Genomic DNA, 7,673 nt, shown 5'->3' with positions numbered 1-7,673 from the left:
TCCTTCCATGAGAAATTTGGATGATTTCTCCATGATGAATTATAGGTGTTTCCATAAAGTTCACCCATGTAATTAACCTCTACCATTGCAGGGTTCTCAGGATCATAAGCTTTTTCAGAAGCTGTCTCTTTAGTACTGTTGGATGCATTTTGCCATCCATTCAGACTTTGAGAGATCATGTTGACTTGTTGAGCCAACACTTTGTTCTGAGCCAATATGGCATTCAGAGCATCAATTTCAAGAATTCCCTTCCTCTGATGCGTCCCATTATTCACGAAATTCCTCTCAGAAGTGTACATGAATTGGTTATTTGCAACCATGTTAATAAGTTCTTGAGCTTCTGTAGGCGTTTTCTTTAGGTGAATGGATCCACCTGCAGAATGGTCCAATGACATCTTGGAAAACTCAGATAGACCATAATAGAATATATCTAATATGGTCCATTCTAAAAACATGTCAGAAGGACACTTTTTGGTCATCTGCTTGTATCTTTCCCAAGCTTCATAGAGGGATTCACCATCTTTTTGCTTGAAGGTCTGAACATCCACTCTAAGCTTGCTCATCATTTGAGGAGGAAATAATTTATCCAAGAAGGCCGTGACCAGCTTATCCCAGGAGTCCAGGCTATCTTTAGGTTGTGAGTTCAACCATGTTCTAGCTCTGTCTCTTACAGCAAAAGGGAAAAGCATGAGCCTGTAGACTTCAGGATCTACTCCATTCATCTTAACAGTCTCACAAATATGCAAAAACTCAGTTAAAAACTGGTAAGGATCTTCAGATGGAAGTCCATGAAACTTAAAGTTCTGTTGCATTAAAGCAACTAATTGAGGTTTCAGCTCAAAATTGTTTGCTCCAATGGCAGGAATTGAGATGCTTCTTTGGTGCACGAAATTGTAATCCCAATATCAAAATCAAGATTTCTTATGATTTCGTACCACTAACCAGCAAGTGCACTGGGTCGTCCAAGTAATACCTTACGTGAGTAAGGATCGATCCCACGGAGATTATTGGTTTGAAGTAAGCTATGTTTATTTTATTATTCTTAGTCAGGATATCAATTATAATTATCAGTTTGAGTTATTAAAAAAATAAAAGAGCATGAAATAATTACTTGTTATGCAATAATGGAGAATATGTTAGAGTTTTGGAGATGCTTTGTCCTTCTTATTTAAGCTTTCCTCTTGTATTCCTCTTCCCACACACAAGGCTCCTTCAATGGCAAGCTATATGTAGGGTGTCACCATTGTCAATGGATACTTCCCATCCTCTCAGTGAAAATAGTCCAAATGCTCTGTCACAGCATGACTAATCATCTGTTGGTTTTCGATCATGCCGGAATAGAATCCGTTGATTCTTTTGTGTTTGTTATCACGCCCAACAATCGCGAGTTTGAAGCTCGTCACAGCCATCCAATCCTTGAATCCTACTCGGAATACCACAGACAAGGTTTAGACTTTCCGGATTCTCATGAATACCGCCATCAATTCTAGCTTATACCACGAAGATTCTGATTAAGGAATCTAAGAGATACTCATTCAATTTAATGTAGAACGGAGGTGGTTGTCAGGCACACATTCATGGGTTGAGGAAGGTGATGAGTGTCACAGATCATCACCTTCTTCATAGTGAAGCGCGAATGAATATCTTAGATAGGAACAAGCGTGTTTGAATGAAAAACAGAAAGAATTGCATTAATTCATCGGGACGCTGTAGAGCTCCTCACCCCCAACAATGGAGTTTAGAGACTCATGCCATCAAAGAGTATAAAATTTAGATCTAAAAATGTCATGAGATTCAAAATAAGTCTCTAAAAGTTGTTTAAATACTAAATTAGTAACCTAGGTTTACAGAAAATGAGTAAACTAAGATAATTGGTGCAGAAATCCACTTCTGGGGCCCACCTGGTGTGTGCTTGGGCTGAGACTTAAGCTTCTCACGTGTCTGGGCTGTTTCTGGAGTTGAACGCCAGGTTGTAACATGTTTTTGGCGTTGAACTCCAACTTGTAACCTGTTTTTAGCGCTGGATGCCAGATTGCAGCATGGAACTGGCATTGAATGCCAGTTTATGTCATCTATCTTCGCGAAAAATATAGACTATTATATGTTGCTGGAAAGCCCTGAATGTCTACTTTCCAACCCAATTGAGAGCACGCCAATTGGATTCCTGTAGCTCTAAAAAATCCATTCCGAGTGCAGGGAGGTTAGAATCCAACAACATCAGTAGTCCTTTTTTAGCCTAAATCAGATTTTTGCTCAGCTCCCTCAATTTCAGCCAGAAAATATCTGAAATCACAGAAAAACACACAAACTCATAGTAAAGTCCAAAAATATGATTTTTTCTTAAAAGCTAATAAAATTCTATTAAAAACTAATGAAAACATACTAAAATCTATATGAAATTACCCCCAAAAAGCGTATAAAATATCCGCTCATCATTCTTCCATCAAACTTGGACGTGGGTTTAGTAAAATCACCAAGCATCCTCCTTGCATTGTTGTTGTTGGGTTCGGCTGCCGTCTCCTTCTCTTGTTCGAAAATTTCAGAAAGGTTGCCTCTGGATTGTTGTAATTTAGCTTCTCTTAGTTTTCTCTTCAGAGTCTTTTTAGGTCCAAGATCAGCTTCAACAAGAGTGCCTTTTTCCTTGTTCTTGCTCATATGAAAGAGAAGAGAAAAATAAAAGGAAGAGGAATCCTCTATGTCACATTAAAGAGGATCCTTATTATTAGTAGAAGAAGAAAGGGGATAAGGATTAAGAAGAAGGAATAATCCAAACACAAGGGTAAGGATAGAGGAAGTGATTGGAGATGAAGAGAGGTGAAGAGAAGTATTAGTAAATAAATAAATAAATAGAAGAAGATGAGAGAGAGAATTCGAAAATTAATTTTGAAAAGGAGTTAGTGATTTTCGAAAATTAAAGATGAGATAGAATTAAAATTTAAAACAATCAATTAATTTAAAAAAAATTTGAAAAAGGGATGAGATATTTTCGAAAATTAGAGAGGGAGAAGTAGTTAGGTGGTTTTGAAAAAGATAAAAAACAAACAAAAAGTTAATTAGTTAGTTGAAAAAGATATTATAATCAAATTTGAAAAGATAAGAAGATAAGAGGTTAGATAAGATATTTTAAAATCAAATTTTTGAAAAAGATAAAATTTTGAAAAAGATATGATATAAAAGATAAGATAAGATAGATTTAATTTTTAAAATTAAAATTAATTACTTAACTAAAAAGAAACTAAAAGATATGATTCTAGAATTTAAAGATTGAACCTTTCTTAACAAGAAAGTAACAAACTTCAAATTTTTGAAGCAATCACATTAATTGTTAGTGTAATTTCAAAAATTTGAAATAAAATTAAGAAAAAGATTTTGAAATAATTTTAAAATTTTCGAAATTAATAAGATAAAAATGAAAAATATTTGATTTTTGAAAAAAATTTTGAAAAGATAAGATTTTTAAAATTGAAAATTTGACTTGACTTATGAGAAACAACTAATTTTAAAATTTTTTGACTAAGTCAACTCAAATTTTCGAAAATTAGGAGAGAAATAAGGAAAAGATATTTTTTATTTTTGAATTTTTAATGAGGAGAGAGAAAAACAACAAAAATGACTCACAATATGAAAATTATGAATCAAAACTCATGATGCATCCAAGAACACTATGAATGTCAAGATGAACACCAAGAACACTTTGAAGATCATGATGAATATCAAGAACATATTTTTTGAAACATTTTTGATGCAAAGAAAACATGCAAGACACCAAACTTAGAATTCTTTAATGCATGGATACTATGAATGCAAAAATGCATATGAAAAACAATAAAAGACACAAAACAAGAAAACATCAAGATCAAATAAGAAGATTTACCAAGAACAACTTAAAGATCATGAAGAACACTATGAATGCATGAATTTTTTGAAAAATGCATAATAATTTTTAAAACATGCAATTGACACCAAACTTTAAAATTGACTCAAGACTCAAACAAGAAACAAAAAATATGTTTGATTTTTATGATTTTATGATTTTTTTGTATTTTCTTAATAAATTTTTCGAAAATATTCTTTAGAAAAAAAATAAAGACAAATTTTTGAAAGATTTTTGAAAACTTTTTTGAAAAGAAAATAAAAAGAAAATTACCTAATCTGAGCAACAAGATGAACCGTCAGTTGTCCATACTCGAACAATCCCCGGCAACGGTGCCAAAAACTTGGTGCACGAAATTGTGATCATCAACAATGGCGAGCTATGGTCATCTTGTAAATCCCAGTCAGGCAGATTTAACTAATTTAAGAGATTATTGGTTTTTCGAATAATAATAATAAATTAAATAGAAAAAAAAGATAAAGTTACTCATGTAATCCAATGGTGGGAATTTCAGATAGGTGTTTGGAGGTGCTGTGTTCCTTCTGAATCTCTACTTTTCTACTGTCTTTATCCAATCTTTGTCACTCATTTCTATGGCAAGCTATATGTAGGGCATCACCGTTGTCAATGGCTACATCCCATCCTCTCAGTGAAAATGGTCCAAATGCTTTGTCACAGCACGGCTAATCATCTGTCGGTTCTCGATCATATTGGAATAGAATTCCTTGATTCTTTTGCGTTTGTCATCACGCCCAGCAATCGCGAGTTTGAAGCTCATCACAGTCATTCAATTTCAGAATCCTACTAGGAATACCTCAGACAAGGTTAGACTTTCCGGATTCCCATGAATACCGCCATCAATTCTAGCTTATACCACGAAGATTCTAATTAAGGAATCCAAGAGATATACGCCCGGTCTAAGGTAGAACGGAACTGGTTGTCAGTCACGCGTTCATAGGTGAGAATGATGATGAGTGTCACTGATCATCCCATTCATCATGTTGAAGTACAACGAATATCTTAGAATAAGAACAAGCGGAATTGAATAGAAACTAGTAGTAATTGCATTGAAACTTGAGGTACAGCAGAGCTCCACACCCTTAATCTATGGTGTGCAGAAACTCCACCGTTGAAAATACACAAGTGATGAAGTTTCTGGCATGGCTGAGAGGCCAGTCCCCAAAACGTGATCACCAGATCAAAAATACAATCCAGGATGAAAATATAATAGTAAAAAGTCCTATTTATACTAGACTAGTTACTAGGATTTACAGAAGTAAGTAATTGATGCAGAAATCCACTTCCAGGGCCCACTTGGTGTGTGCTTGGGCTAAGCTTGATCTATACACATGCTGAGGCTTTTATTGGAGTTGAACGCCAAGTTGTAACGTGTTTTGGGCATTCAACTCTGGTTCGTGACGTGTTTCTGGCGTTTGACTCTAGAATGCAGCATGAAACTGGCGTTGAGCGCCAGTTTACGTCGTCTAATTATGAAAAAGTATGGACTATTATATATTGCTCGAAAGCTCTGGATGTCTGCTTTCCAACAACGTTGAGAGCGCGCCATTTGGAGTTCTATAGCTCCAGAAAATCCATTTTGAGTGTAGGGAGGTCAGATTCCAACAACATCAGCAGTCCTTTGTCAGCCTCCTATCAGAGTTTTGTTCAGGTCCCTCAATTTCAGCCAAAAAATACCCAAAATCATAAAAAAACATACAAACTCATAGTAAAGTCCAGAAATGTGAATTTAGCATAAAAACCAATGAAAACATTCCTAAAAGTAACTAGATCATACTAAAAACTACCTAAAAATAATGCCAAAAAGCGTATAAATTATCTGCTCATCAACAACCTCCAAAACAATTTTTGAGTGAAGACTTGGAGGGAATGAAGCAAGAATTGAGTTCCCTTGGTGATGAAGATCATGCATCCAACCTTCTTGGTGGTGAATCCTTTGAATTTGAAGAACCTTCTCCCAATGAATTTGAAAGTGATGTGGAGGTAGATTTCTCTCGTCCTCCAATTTATGACTTGAGTGACGGAGAAGAGTTAGATGAAGTTGATGAACAAAAGATTGAGAATGAAGAAGTTTATGAAGAGGTGAAGATTGACAAGGAAGCAAACAAGGGAGTAGAGCTTGCTAGTACATTGGAGATACCTCTCCCCAAGCCACCACCATCCATTCTTTCATTCAAGTGGGTAAATTCCTTATACTTAAGATTTATTATTCCCCTTGAATATGGTTTGCTTGAGACGGATGGTTAAATTAGATATATTTTTGGCTTTAAGAGCAAAAAGGAGATGGCTAGTGGTTAGAAATATCATTCTAGTTTCATGATAGTTACACGTTCAAAGCTTAATAGCAAGAGTTGGTGTAGAACTAGACTGCTTGGGTCTAGGATGATGTTTGGTCATTTCTTTGAGAATTCACTTTGCTCACCACCCACATGGACTAATGATAATCAACTTGGAGATGGGTGTGAAAACAAAATATGGGATCCGGGAACACATGAGGACTTTGGGAGCCCATAGTTTGTGAAGTACTCCATCAAGGCTTGAAGATATTAAATTTAAAGAATAAAGCTTATTGAAGACTCAAGCATTGGTGGATGTTTCAAGATGAGTTTAAGCAAAAGCCACCTTGAGAGGAGCTCCCCATAAGTCCAACTTAAGGACAATAAACAAAAGTGCTAGGTGGGAGACAACCCACCATGGTAATATCCTTTCATTTTCTCTTTTGTAAATGTTCCGAGGGTTACCTGAAACGTGTAGCTCGGTCGTCTGGTTAGACCCGAGGTGGGGGTTTAGTGACCCGAGCTTGATCTGCAGAGTGGTTGGTGGTTGTACCTGCAATGACACTCCGATGCTTAAGTTAGCATGGGTCCAAGCAGATATGTGTAGAATGTGAATGAATGCCATACCTGGGTGCTCCAGTGTATTTATAGTAGTCGGCCGTGATCTTCCCTGGATAAGATATTCTTATCTTATGGCCGTTCCTGCATTTATTGCATTTTACCGTTTTTCCTCGATTTCCGTTCGGGCTCTGTGAAGGCTTTATTTATTTGCTCTCTTCCTTTTTTCCTGCGTTTTGTTTTTCTTTATGCTTTTTCGAGCACCGCTTCTTCTTTCTCTTTGTTCTGCTTCCCTGAATCTTTCCGTGTGTCTTTCCGGGGTTTCCTCTGTGCCGTCGTTTCGTTTTCCTTGCTTCGGAGCTCGTCATCTTCGTTTCTTTCTTCCAGGTTTGTTCCCATGTTTCTTTTTTCTTGTGATCATATGCTTCTGTTCTTTGTGTGGCTCTTGTTTGTTTCTTTTTCTTTATGCCTGGGTTGCCCCAAAAAGAGGCGCCGCCATTGCTGTTGTTTGTATATGGGGGGCTCTTTTTTGTTCTCTGGTGTTTTTGTTCCGGGTTGCCCCATTTTCTTCGTGGGGTTTTTTGTTTCTTGCTTTGCTGAATGGGTTTTCGCTGTCTTCTTTATGTGATTTTTGCTTGCTGTTGTATTCTTCTTTGTAGGTAAGAATTTTATGTCTCGAAAGGTTCTTCAAGCGATGTCGACTAAAATCCCATGTGGTCTTGGTTGGGTAGACCCTCTTCCTCTAAGAGTCCCTTCTGTGGTAGATTCTGAGTATTTAGATAGGTTTCGTAGGCAATGTAGCATATGTGAAGATAGAGAGTCTGAGAGGGATTATGAACTAGTAGCCCCGGATTCCGAGGAGAGAGTGTGCTTCCCGCCCCTAGATAGTTCCGAGAAACTCTTCTTTTATGCTTATGATTGTTTCTTCTCTAAGATGAGTGTCCGAC

General features: G+C 36.5%; 1 non-coding gene across 1 annotated transcript; it reads left to right on the top strand.

Annotated features, from left to right (window-relative positions):
• The first annotated feature begins 453 nt into the window (after positions 1-453).
• On the top strand, positions 454-557 carry LOC127745333 (small nucleolar RNA R71). The gene has a single exon (XR_008006530.1). It is a non-coding gene; the product is annotated as a small nucleolar RNA R71 (small nucleolar RNA).
• Positions 558-7,673: the final 7,116 nt, after the last annotated feature.

Source organism: Arachis duranensis, chromosome 2 (assembly GCF_000817695.3).
Source record: "Arachis duranensis cultivar V14167 chromosome 2, aradu.V14167.gnm2.J7QH, whole genome shotgun sequence".
Classification (NCBI taxonomy): domain Eukaryota; kingdom Viridiplantae; phylum Streptophyta; class Magnoliopsida; order Fabales; family Fabaceae; genus Arachis; species Arachis duranensis.
This window is presented reverse-complemented; position numbering and strand designations above follow the sequence as displayed.